The following is a 13,252-nucleotide window of genomic DNA, read 5'->3' as shown; positions in this document are numbered from 1 at the left end:
GAACCTGTCCTGGCACAGCTTGAGACTGTGCCCCCTTGTTCTGCTGCTGGCTGCCTGGCAGCAGAGCCCAACCCCAGCAGTGTTGCAGAGTTCTGGTGCAGAACTGGTTCCTAACATCCAATCTAAACCTGTTCTTTCATTTCAAACCGTTGCCTCATGTCCTGTCTCTGCAGGCCTTTGCCAACAGCCCCTCTGCAGCCTTCTTGCAGCCCCTTCAGGTACTAGCAGGCTGCTGTTAGGACTCCCTGGAGCCTTCTCTTCTCCAGGCTGAACAACCCTCAGCCCCTTCAGCCTGTCCTTGTAGAAGTGGGGCAAAAATGTGTGCCCAAACTACCCACAGCTCCAGCACTGAAGGGCAACTGTTTCACTCATTAGCCTCCTCCTTTCAAACCACTTTTCACTGCCTGCTTTGCCTCTTGTTCAGCAAGACTGCCTCCTTTTTTCGCTTTAAACACTCTTGCTTCATCATTATCTGCTCCCATAGATTTGAAGGCAAGGCAAAAAAGTGCACTGAGGTGCTCGGTTTTCTTTTCAAACCAGCCCTTTATCCTCGCAGACATTATCAAACATCACTTTAAGACTGCAAATGTCTGCCCTGACAGCACAGGCTGCACACAAAGCCCTGTGAAAACACAAAGGAAATTTACCATCAAGATGCCTGTTTCCCAAAGTTAGCATTTTTCCACCCAGAGAGGAGAAAGAGGCTCTAGATGTGTATCTGCCTCTTTGAATATGCAGATGGAGATCGGCTGAAGGAGCCTCAACTGATCCTTGTCTGCCCACAGAGTAAAGCTGGCTGGTAGGACTCCCAGCAGGGCACCCGTTCTGCAGCAAAGGTGGTTTGGGGTGGCTGAGGCTGGCAGGAGTAGCTTGGCAAAGCTATTTCCTCTCCTGGCAAGGCACTGTGCAGAATGGGTTAACACTCAAAGCTTTGGATTTTAGGATCCAGTGGAAGAAAACTCAAGACAGGTTGACCTATTTCATAGGATTCACAGAACGGTTTGGGTTGGAAGGGACCCTGAAGATCATCTGGTTCCAATTCCCCCTCAGTGGGCAGGGACATCTCCCTCTAGTCCAGGTTGCTCAAGGCTTCATCCAGCCTGGCCTTGGAACACCTCCAGGGAGGAGGCATCCACAGCCTTCCCTGGGCAATCTGTGCCAGTGTCTCATCACCCTCCCACTGGCAAGGGTTTCTTTCTAATATCCAGCCTCAATCTCCCCTTTTCCAGCTCAAAGCCACTGCCCCATGTCCTGTCATGCCAAGCCCCTGGACCATGTCCTTCCCCAGCTTTCTTGCAGACCCCTCTCAGGTACTAGAAAGCTACTAGAAAGCCTCCCTGGCAGCTTTCATGGTGAAAGAGAGCCACAAAAATGCTGACAGCATGGCCAAAGGCAATGATTTCCTCGGCCAAGAGCTGTCCCCAGACCTCTTTGCTTCCAGCTGTTTGTGGAGCAGCCTGTGCTGCACAAGGGTAGAGGGCTGGGGAGGGACTAGGGACAAGGTCTTGTAACGCCAGGAGGAGGAGGAATGGGTTTGAACTGACAGAGGGGAGACTGAAACTGGATGTTAGGAAGAAGTTCTTTGCAGTGAGGGTGATGAGACACTGGCACAGGTTTCCCAGGGAGGTTGTGGAGCACAGAAGCACCCAATGTGATCTTTGATCTTTGATCACATTGGGTGCTTCTGTGCTCCACAACCTCCCTGAAGGTGTTCAGGACCAGGCTGGATGAGGCCTTGAGTGACCTGTTCTAGTGGGAGGTGTCCCTGCCATGGAATTGACTGAGCTTCGAGGTCCCTTCCAAGCCAAACCATTCTCTGATTCCATGATTGTACCTCTGCAAAGAGAAGCTACCTTCAGGGCTCTCCTTGAACTCAGAGCTGGATATGGAGACATGAAGCTCTCCAAGCAAGTCAGTGGCTGAGCAGAACAGACACTGAACCACAGCAGCAGTTCAGTTCTACCTTCTCATCTTTTCCAGCTGCAGTTCTCAGCTCTAAAAACTCTTCCCACCCATACAGTGGATTTCACTCCCACTGTTCCCTCTAATTCAATATGCAGTTGTGGAAATCTTATCTCCCCCTTGTATTCAAATTTCCTTTGGGGGCAAAGTGAGGACAATTCTCAGTTCAGGCTCAAGTTATTTGCTCATTTTAATCTGATCTAAAGCCGTGTGGCTGCCAAAGGAGGCCCTCCACTCCCTTCCCTATTTATATGCCAGCACTGGCATTCTTCTGGTTGCAAGGCAAAGGTGCCATGGGAAGTCAGCCTGCCTGGAAATGAACCATTCCTTGGGATACATCTGCAGCTGGACCAGTTCTCTGAGGCAGCTCACAGTGCATTCCCCTCCATTTGCTGCCAGAAATAATCAGTTTGTTCCATGAAACGGCAAGGCAAGGAAAGGAACACACTGGAAATACACGGGGGGAGAAAATCAGAGGCTGACACTTACAACCTGAGGTTTGAGAAGGTATTTTCAAGAACCAGGAGCAAACAGGTAGCTTTTTTTTCAACTGGCTTCAGCCTTTGTGTAGCTCAAGCACCCATTTAAAAATGCTGATCACAGAAATATCCTTAGGACAGGAGTTCTCTCTCCTCACTGTCACCACACAAAACCGAGCCCCACACATTTCAGATGCCAGGATCAGAGTTGCAGGCTTCAAGTTAAATCCACATCTTGGCAGAGGTCTGAAGAAAGTTATCAGAAACCACCTCAGGATCTACTCAGTGATGCAGGAATTCCACATCTCAGCAGTGAGATGCTGCCTTGCAGCAAGTTTTAGGATGAGAACACTAATAAAAACAAACCCCAAACTTATTTTCCCTCTTGGCCAAAAGGAACAAGTTTCTCACACCTAGAAAGCTTGGACCAGATGGTCCCTGGGGTCCTTTCCAATCTGGCACTCTATGATTCTATTTAATGTCAGAAGCAAGACAGAGAGTAGCAAAATCCTAGGACGGTTCAGGGTGGAAGGGACCTCAGAGATCATCTGCTGCAGCCTCACTGCTCTGGGCAGGGACATCTCAGCTACACTCAGCTGGCTCAAGGCCTCATTGAAGCAGGCCTTGAACACCTCCAGGGAGGAGGAGGCAGCCACAACCTGCCTGGGCAGCCTGTGCCAGAGTCTCACCACCCTCACACTGAAGGAATTCTTCCTTAGCTCCAGTCTCACCCTGCTCTGCCTCAGCTCCAAACCCCCTGGCCTGGCTTTAGACACTCTTGGCAAGTGTCTCTCTGCAGCCCTCCTGCAGGATCCCTTCAGGCACTGGCAGCAGCTCTGAGGTGCCCCCAGAGCCTTCTCTTCTCCAGATACCTGCACTTCTTCTCCTGCACCCCCAGCTCCCTCAGCCTGCACACACAGCAGAGCTGCTCCAGCCCTTGCATCATCTTTGTGGCCTCCTCTGGACTCACTCCAACAGCTGTGTCCTTGCTATGATGGAGACACCAGAACAGGAGGCAGGATTGGAGATGAGGTCTCAGCAGAGCAGAGCCAAGGAGCAGAATCCCCTCTCTTACCCTGCTGCCCACACTGCTCTGGCTGCAGCCAGATACGATTTGCCTTCTGGGCTGGATGAGCTCACTTCCAGCTCAATACATCCAAGTCTCTTTCTTCAGAGCTGCTCTCAAGACACTAAGATTGAGGTTAGTTGTGCAAAGGGAGGGTAAGAAGGGGGGAAAAAAAGTGTGTCCATGGACAGCAGGGATAATTAGCTTCATCTTATTGTCTGAATTCGAAGTGCTTGGAGTGTGGGAAAATCGAAGGAGGCTGTGCACAGGAGAGATGATGCTAAATGATTTTACAGCACCCTAAGCAGGGTAGGTAATTTATCAAAGAAAGAGAAGGTTGGAGCCTTTATCAAGGAACCTGCAGGTCAGAGGAAAAGCTGTGAAAAGCTAAAAGAAGGAAGAGAGACTTAATTTAGGAAACAAATTAAAACAGGCAGCACGAAAACAGTGTAAGGAGTAAGGTGAGGGACACCAGATAGGAAAAGAAGGGTTGGGATGAATTTAGGATGCTACAAGTGGAAGGAGAAAAATGTGTTGAAACCAATCTGCTTGGCAAAAAACTGCAATTACATTGAGGACCTTCCCCCCACTCCCCTCAGACCATTTAATTGCAGTCAGCATTTCATTCTGACTAACAGACTTTGTCCTGCAGCTAGCTAAGTGTGAAAGCAGTGATTCAAGACACACACATCGCAACAAAGCAAAGTGGAGATCCTCAGAGCCTGTTCTACCTATTGCACAATGCAGGTGAGGGAGATTTATGAGGACATGGTTCTGTCCCTGCTAAAGATTTCATCTACACACCACAGTTTGTGTTCCCATGATGTCAAAGTGGATTGGACACCTAGTCCCAAAATACATCCTCTACCAAGTGACATGCAGTTAAAACATGGGGCAGCATCAAAGGGATGTGGAACTGCTGGAGCAGGTCCAGAAAAGGGCTGCAAAGACGAATAGAGGGCTGCAAAATCACCCCTGTGGAGACAGGATGAGGGAGTTGGGGTTGTTCAACCTGGAGAAGAGAAGGCTCTGGTGAGATCTCAGAGCAGCCTTGCAGTACCTGAAGGGGGCTAGAGGAGAGCTAAGAAGTGACTTCTAACAAGGGCTTGGAATGGTAGGATGAGGGATAGTGGCTTTGAGCTGGAAGAGGGGAGACTGAGTCTGGAGATGAGGAAGAAATTCTCTCCAGTGAGGGTGGTGAGACCCTGGCACAGGTTGCCCAGGGAGGCTGTGGAGCACAGAAGCACCCAATGTGATCAAAGATCCCTGGAGGTGTTCAGAACCAGGTTGGATGAGGCCTTGAGCAACCTGTTCTAGTGGGAGGTGTCCCTGCCCGTGGTAAAGAGGTTGGAACTGGATGATCTTTCAGGTCCCTTCCAACCCAAACCATTCTGAGCCCAAGCAGAGCCCACATCACTTAACAGGGAAGTTGGGAGATTGTACACACATAAAACAAAGGTTAAGGTATGGAACTGCCTCTGACCTCTCATCATTTATATGAGAGACAGCTCCAAGTTGCTAACCTGAAAGGGAGAAAAATAAAGAGAGTAAATGGAATTAAGGAGAGAGCTGCCAGCATGGTATGAAACTGTAATTTAGAAAGGACAGCCTGAGAAAACCTACCCAAGGTCAACCAAGAATAAGAGCTGCTTCTTTCTAACATAGGTAGCATAAAGCACCTGCAGCCATTAGAAAACACAACCTTCCCCCCCCTTCAGCAGCCCCCCCCAAACAGGGCAGAGGCACAGTTAGGTGATGGTCACCATCAGCACAGAGGGGGTTGCTTTTGGTCAGAAATAATCTGCCTCCCAGCATTAAAATTCACTGTTGTTACCCTGTGTGATTTGTCTTCAGACAGCACTACTGAGCCACATTCCATAATTCCTTTTTTCATCACCTAAGCACCAAAAAAAGGCTTAACTAAGCATGACCTGCAAGCAACTGGGGCCTTCAGAACAGGTTTTTTTTTTCCACTCTCTTCCATAGGAAAAAGCAAAGTTTTGCACCTGCGAGGTTCAGCCATGCTCCAACTCAAATATTTGCATCTTTTTGTGTACCACATTCCCCTTGAAAAAACGTGGGTCAGTGGATGGGGGTCTGTAAACTTTCAGCTATAAAAGTCTCTACTTGGGGAAACAAAAAACCAGGTTTATTACCTTACCCATCTGCCTTCACAGTGGTACCACTAACACTCCTCCAAAATTCCAGATGGGAGATTTATCTGCTTGTATGTAGTGCCTGGGATAGAATGGAGTTGGCTTCACAGCCAATTTCCTTTCACATTTTGTCTCAATAGTGAACATGGATCCTAATTCATAGAACTGTCAGGGCTGGAAGGGGCCTCAATAACCATCTAACTCCAAGCTCACTGCCATGGGCACGGACACCTCCCACTAGATCAGGTCGCCCAGAGCCCCCATCCAGCCTGGCCCTAAAACCTTGCAGGGGTGAGGCTTCCACCACCTCTCTGGGCAATTCCAGTCACCAATTTTCACGCTGGCCCACTTGCCTTGCAGGTTACATTCCTAAAATCACTTTTCCACTGCAAAGAAAAATAAAAGCAAGATTCAAAAGTTAAATACACATAAAAGACAGCAGCACAGCCTAAAGTGTTGGAGTTGCTTAGCAGAGCTAAAATGTTTCTCTAGTGTGAAAACTACCACAGTCTGAAACCTCCTGAGGGAAGGGTGTCTGAAAGTGTCAAGCAAACTAATGCAAGCTGCAAGCTGCTTGCGTTAATGAGTTTAAGCTGCTGGCAGCGGAGCTACCGTCAGAGTTTCACTCCCTGCGTGACTGTTTTGCAGGAGGGAGGAGCAGCCTCAGAAATGCCCCATCCCAGGTCGTCTGGAAAAGTGAAGCTTTTGTTTTGGCAAGGGGGCAAGTTGGAAATCGGAGATGAGAAGTTTAGGTTTTAAGGAATGCCTCCAGTGGCTGAGGAAAGCCTCTCCTGTTTTTCACTAGCCGGGAGAGCGGCAGGGATTGCACTCGACAGCAAGAAGCAAACTCCACCCAGTTTGCAAACGACTCACGAAGGAGGTCCCGCAGAGACCCAAACCAGGAGGTAGTTAATCTATCACTCCGTTTCTAAGGGTATGCCCTTCGACAGTTTGCAACCTCAAGGCCAAATCGTGCTCCTAAAGGCGTAAAAGACTTCCAGGCAAAACACCTTTACAGGTGAAGAGATCCTTTCGGTTTTGGAGAAAACAAAGGACCAAACAAACTGCTCTGGCTGGAGGTGTCCCTGCTTACTGCAGAGGGGTTGGACAAGACGACCTTGGACGGTCCCTTCCAACCTGACGCAATCTGGGAACCTGCGGAGTAGTTAAAACATGGGAACAGCTGGAAGGAGAACGAGCTGAAGACTTCACCTTCTGAATGGAAACACTGAATTCAATCCTCAGCTTGAGGAAGCTCAAGACATCACAAGGTGATGTCATCGACTGTATTAAAGTGGGTAACTTCATGCTAATAAAATGACCTCCACTTCAAAATCCACCTTTTTTTCTAGCTACTGGCAGGGAGGAAGCCCCAAGTTCGGCACTGGAAGAGTCTGAAAAGGCAAACTGCACAGACTTAGGAAGACATAAACTAATGCTGCTCTAAAAACCAACCTGATGTGCTTGAAAATGTACTTCATCTGCCCTTTAGAAGCCAAGATCTGGATCTTGGGAGGGTTCAGGGCTGCCTGACAGCAGAATGCATTAAGAGATCAGCTGTTCTGTGCTGAAGGGATTTAACCAAATAAAGAAAAAGGTGATAAAAAGATGTTAATAACAACTCACAGGATCAGGTTATTAAGAGAACATCTCAATCTCCTCAACTGATGGCACTTCCTTCCAATTACACCTCTGTTTCTTGCGGGGTTGGAAAGGAATTCCTGCTTTAAGAAGGCAACATTAGAGTGTGCCAGGAAGAAATAGGTCACTGATGACGGAGTTTTGTAACCACCTTAAATATACCTGTGCCCATCTCAGATATGCTCTTGGTGTACACCACTGCTCCAGCAGGCACCGATACCACACGTGAGAGACAGCAAGAGTGGGAGATGGGATCTTGCTTACTGATCTTCTCTCCTAAATGCAGCTGTATGAACTCAGAGAGGTCTCTTCTTATGTGGACACCTCATGCTTTTTAGGTAGCATAACAACAGGGGGTGGGAAAGTATCTCTAGCCAAGCAATTTCTTGGACAAGAAAATATTTTCCAGCTTTAGATCAAATGGTTCCTCTCAGCCTGAAGTTTCCACGTTCTCCAGTTCTGGTGAGAGGAACCAACCCAGAGCACCCCAACAGCCTGCACCTGCAACACGACCTGATGTGCTTTGCAGTTAAGCTCCTATATTCACCTAACCCTTAGCACAAAACCGCTGAAGGATTTACTCTTCAGGAAGCATCATTCCAAAGCCTTTTTATCAGCAGTGGATGAGGAGATATGAACAAGTCTCAGAAGATACAACATAATTAAGTCCTTCAAAACAATTTCACCATAGCTGAAATCTCTTTGGATCATGTAAAGATTTAAAAGGTCTGTTTGGTTTTTAAACAAGCATCACAAACCTTAAGCCACAAAACCTTTACTGATCTTCCTAAACCTCAATTACTGCCCCTGAACCTGAAGTAGCTCTAAACACCACTCAGCAAGCAGCAAATCATCAATAACACCTTTTAAGTCTCTGCCATCCCACTCAATGCCATCACTCAGGGGAGAAAAGCAACTAAAAAGCCTCCAAAACTTTGTCCTTTTCTTTCAAACGGCCTCTGAAAATGCTTTCCACATTTTCCATTCCTCAGCTACACCTTTACACCGAGTTTACTCTTTCTCTCAAGTTTATTATCAACACCTAAATCCAAGCTTTTGCTGCCCGGGGGCAAGGATGGGGCTCTCCATTCATTCGTTCAGCACAACAAGTGTACTGCAAGTGCTGGATTCAGCTCTCTGAAGCAGGAAAAAACCAAAAGCATTTTACCTGCAGGTAGGACAGATAAAGAGGTTTTGAATAGGGACTGATAAGACCCACAAAGGGGATGTAAAGGAGGTTGGAGTGAGGTGGGGGTTGGTCTATTCTCCCCGGTATCAGGTGAGAGAATGAGAGAGGAAATGGCCTGAAATAGTGCCAGGGGAAGTTTAGGTTGGATATTAGGAACGGGTTCTTTTCTGGGAGAGCTGCCCAGGGAGGTGGTGCGGTCACCAACGCTGCAGGTGTTCAGGAATCCTGCGGCCACGGCACCTGGGGACATGGTTTAGCGGCCACGACTGATGACGGCTGCACTGGATGACCTTAAGAGATCTTTTCCAACCCAAACCATTCCATGATAAAACACTACCCCCTTTTGCAAGCGACCTTTTGCAACTCCACGACCCTTTTCACACACCCCCAGCGCTCCTAGAAAACGCATTTCCTTCCCATGCACCTCAAAAGCAAGCTCCCAACTTCCAGAGGCAAACAGCCGAGCGGCAGACAAGCAAGGCGGTGGCAGCTGAAGGTGCAGGGGAGAGCATCTCTGCTTCACAAATCGCTGCTCGCACATCCCCGGCTCCTTTATTCAGCACAGCGCAGCACACACACGTAGCCCACCGCCGCTCTCCCGATGCACCGCGCATACACCACTGTCAACAAAGCATGTGCCCGGTTGCCATTCCCAGAACAATACAGCTCAGGTCACCCCCTGAAAAGGCCAAATAAAACACACGCCACATTCCTCGCCTCTTTTTTATGCCTCCGCTGCTTCCCCTCGCTCTGGCTGAAATCGCCTCTGCTGCCCCAGGTGCCACAGCTCAAGCCGTGATTCAAGATACTCGCGTTCAGACTTAAGACTACCTCAAAAGCATCTCTTGTCACCCCAACAATACCTGCACCGAGGCAGCCAACGGGACCCAGAAGTTGCACAGAAAGCAGTTAAAAACCTCAACCACCCCTCCCTCAAAAGCCTACGGCGCACACATACCACAGCACAGCACAAGGAGCAGGGGCAGATGCCGGAGCCAAAGGGAAGACCTCGGATTTCACAGCTCATTTCTTTTCCCCCTTCGCACACCTCTAGAGCCAGAACCCGCCACGGCAAAAGGCAGCGACATTGCATCTCCTCACCGACCCAGTGACAACTCCGGTCCCAGGAGCGAAGGTGCATTTGAGAACCTCCTTCCCTCCCAACCGTGACCGCACAACTCGCGAGTGACAAGGAGGAAGGAGAGGGCTGCCAGCAGTCCCCACACAGCCCCCCAGTGCCACCGCTCGGCGGGAGGGGGCTGGAAAGCGAGGGCAGAAGGCGAGGCGAGCAGAGGAAGGCAGCTCAGCTCAGCTCAGCTCGGCTCAGCCCAGCCACAACCACGAATTCTTTCTTTCCCCCCCTCCCTCCACTTGCTTCATGCAACTCACCTTCCCTCCCCTCCCCCAGGCAGGTGGCACAGCCCCCTCCCGGCGGGGTGCAGCAGCCGCGGCTGAGCCCTCGGCCCTCCGGCACCATTCCCCTCCCCACCCGCTCCGCTCCTCCCGCGGGGGACTCCGCCGGCTGCAGCCCCTCTGCCCCCCCCATTCCCGGCGGTGCTCTGCCCGCACCCTGCTCCCCCGGGGCGCTGCGAGCTGGACGCGGCGCTTCCCACCCCAGCCCCTGCCCCCTCCAGGCCAGGAGGCGGCTCTGCCCCGCTCCCTCCGTCACCCACCCCCGGGCTGGGCCTAGCGCCGCCGAACGGCTGCCGCCAGGCCCGAAGGGAAGGGGGAAGGGGATCGCCAGCCGAGCGGGCGGCCCACACTCACCCAGGCCGATCCCCTCAGGGCCGCCCCCGCCGCCTTCCATGCCGGGCGGCGAGGGGAGGCGGGGGAGAGGAGGAGAAGGCGGAGGAGTGGGGGGCGGTGGCGGGGGGGCAGCAGAGCACGGGCGAGGCGGCGGAGGGCGGGTGGAGGAGGCGAGGCGGGAGGGCGGAGGGCAGGGCGGCCGGGGCCCTCCCCTCTCCCTCCGCTCGGCTCCCCCCCCACCCCCGGCAGCCGCCGCGGCTCTCCAGCAGCCGCTGCCGCAGGCTCCCCGGCCCGGCCCCCAGCGGCGGCCGCGGTCCCGCTCCCCGCTCCGGCGCCGCCGCCGCAGCGCTACGTGGCCGTGGCCGCCGCCAGTCTCGCGACTCCGCCGCCGCGCGCACGCGCACCCCCGCGAGAGGCTGAACCGGGGGGGGGGGGGGGTGCGGGGGCGCGCCCGGGAGCGCGCCGGGGGGAGGCGGCTGAGGGACGCGGCCGGGACCGGCCATAGGCTGAGCGCAGAGGGGTCCGGGCGCACATGCGCGCTCCGTGCCGCTCCCTTCTGCCGCCGCCGCCGCCGGTCGCGGGGCCGCCTCGGGCCGGAGGCGAGCGCAGGTGAGGGGCGCTGCGCATGCGGCTCAGGGGCGGCGGCGGCGGGAGGCAGGCGGCAGCGAGAGGCAGGCGGCAGCGAGGTGCCCCCCCCGGCGCGGCCTCGCCGTTACTCCGCTGGGGTAATTAACGCGGCCGCGCTAATTGCAGCCGGCCCAGCTGCGGCTAACCCCGGCCCACGCCTCGGCTTCGCTGTCGCTTCGGTGAAGGCCTTCAAGTCGTTTGCGCTGCGTGCCGGTAACCGGGCTGGGTAAGGGGGGGAATAAATGGCCCTAACGAGAGCCAGCCCCGGTGCTTCCTCACGGGTACATGAGGACAGAGCCTGCCGTGAAAGGGCTTTGTGCCGCCCGGGGTGACAGAGCTGCCCTCGGCAGCCGGCGGAGGCCTCGGTGGCTTCTGTGCTGCCAAGCCGCAGCTCCGCTTGTCCGCATCCCCTTCTCCCCGCCGAGCCCCGGCAGCTCCCTCACGCTGGGCAGCGGTTCCTTGGTGACAGCCTCCTGCAGCGCCCAGCCCTGCGGTGTGCGGGGCGAGAAGCTGCAAGAGGACTTTGCTTTTGCTGCTGTTGGTCCCCGCGGGTGCCAGGCAGGGATGTGCGCGGGGCTGCGGCTGCTGCCTTCCCGGCTGGGCTGTGCGGGGGAACCACCTGTGCCGGGAGGCTGTCAGGCGCATTCTGCAGCCCTGGAAACCACTGCTGAGCAGCTGCGGAGGAGGGGAGAGCACTGCTGTGGTTTAGGCTTGGCTGCAGGAAAAGAAGGGAAGGGCAGCAGCCCCTTTGGAATAGTGTTAGCTGCTTCCCAGGGCCCTCAGAACCACAGAACCAAGCAAGTTGGAAGAGAGCTCCAAGCTCCAACCTAGCCCCCAGCCCTGTCCAGTCATGGCACTCAGTGCCCAGCCAGGCTTGGCCTCAACACCTCCAGCCATGGGCACTGCACCACCTCCCTGGGCAGCCCATTCCAATGCCAATCACTCTCTCTGCCAACAACTTGCCCTTAACGTCCAGCCTGACCCTGTCCTGGTACAGCTTGAGGCTGTGTCCCCTTGTTCTGTTGCTGGCTGCCTGGCAGCAGAGCCCAACCCCAGCTGGCTACAGCCTCCCTGCAGGCAGCTGCAGACGGCAGTAAGGTCTGCCTGAGACTCCTCTTCTGCAGGCTGCACACCCACACATTCGGTGGTTCTGTGCTCCACAACCTCCTGGAGGTGTTAAGGACCAGGTTAGATGAGGCCCTGAGTGGCCTGCTGTAGTGGAAGGGGTCCCTGCCTGTGGCCTATGGCAGGGAGGTTGGAAGTGGCTGAGCTTTGAGTCCCTCCTGCGATGTGCTGCTGCTGTTGGTTCACTCTGCAGGTGAGAGGGTGCCATGTGGTAGAACTCCCCTGCCTTGGAAAGGGCAGGAATTAAAATGCTGGGGGTGTTAGCAGGGACAGAGCCCCTCTTCCAGATGCAGTTCTGTGGGTTTCTAACCTGGCTTCTGCAGCATGAGGTCTCCTTGTATTGAAATGGCTACTGGAGATTGCAGGAGCCTTTCCTGACCCTGGGGTTCTGCATCCTTAGATGGTGTCAGCAAAGGTGACCTCACTGCCCCAAAGTAAGAGCTGTGCAGAGATTAAAAGGCAGTGTGAAGTCTTCCTCAGCAGACACTGTGACTGCAGAGAGAGAGAGTTGGGAAATAAATCAAGGACCAAGTGAAAATACTGCTGGAGTCTGAAGGGCTTCTGATGTGATGCAAGCAAAGCACTTGTCCTGATGGCCTTGGTTGTGCCCCATCGGCATCAGTGGTGGTGTGAGGAGCAGACAGCTGGAGAGTAGAGCAGCTCACTTTGCTGGGGGCTGGTGAGGGTGATGAGACACTGGAACAGGCTGCCCGGGGAGGTTGTGGATGCCTCCTTCTTGGACATATTCAAGGCCAGGTGGGATAGGGGCTTGAGTAACCTGGCCTGATGGAAGCTGTCCCTGCCCATGGCAGGGGGACTTGCACTAGGCAACCTTTAAGGTCCCTTCCAACCCAAACCATTCTGTTTCTCTGCATGGTTTGGCTGGGGAATGCCCAGAGCCCCCAGCAGTCACACTCTGCCTTCCCTGCCTGTTTGGCTGCTGGAGGGTGACAGCTCCTCCTGCTGCTCCCAGGGAGGGATCCAGCCCAGAGGCTGGCTGTGGCGCTCAGCCCGGTTCCCACAAGGAAGCCTGTTTCAGCTCTTCCCATCCCTCCCTTTGATCTGGCTTTTGGCGTGAAGAGACTTGTCAGGCAGCAAAGGGAAACAAGCAGAGTGCAGCCCCAGCCCCACATCCCAGCTGGCACAGGTCGGCTCGGCACGGATCAGCTTGGGCACAGCTCTGCTCCCCGGCACACCTGCCTGCCAGCCACAGATCCTTATCAGCCCTCAGGTTTCCTTGCTGGCAGCTCTGCTTTCCTCC

The 13,252-nt window shown here is 53.6% G+C and overlaps 1 protein-coding gene across 1 annotated transcript in view; it reads right to left on the bottom strand.

Moving 5' to 3' along the window:
- The window catches only part of ZNF652 (zinc finger protein 652), a 31,290-nt gene extending 20,740 nt beyond the window's left edge, over window positions 1–10,550 (bottom strand). The window contains exon 1 of the mRNA XM_064174683.1: window positions 10,261–10,550. The gene's annotated coding sequence lies outside the window, so the exon portion shown is untranslated. The remainder of the gene's footprint in view (window positions 1–10,260) is intronic.
- Between the last annotated feature and the right edge of the window lie 2,702 nt (window positions 10,551–13,252).

This window comes from Pogoniulus pusillus, chromosome 40, assembly GCF_015220805.1.
Source record: "Pogoniulus pusillus isolate bPogPus1 chromosome 40, bPogPus1.pri, whole genome shotgun sequence".
NCBI classification, from domain to species: domain Eukaryota; kingdom Metazoa; phylum Chordata; class Aves; order Piciformes; family Lybiidae; genus Pogoniulus; species Pogoniulus pusillus.
The sequence above is the reverse complement of the archived record's forward strand: the minus strand, read 5'-3'. Positions and strand labels throughout refer to the sequence as shown.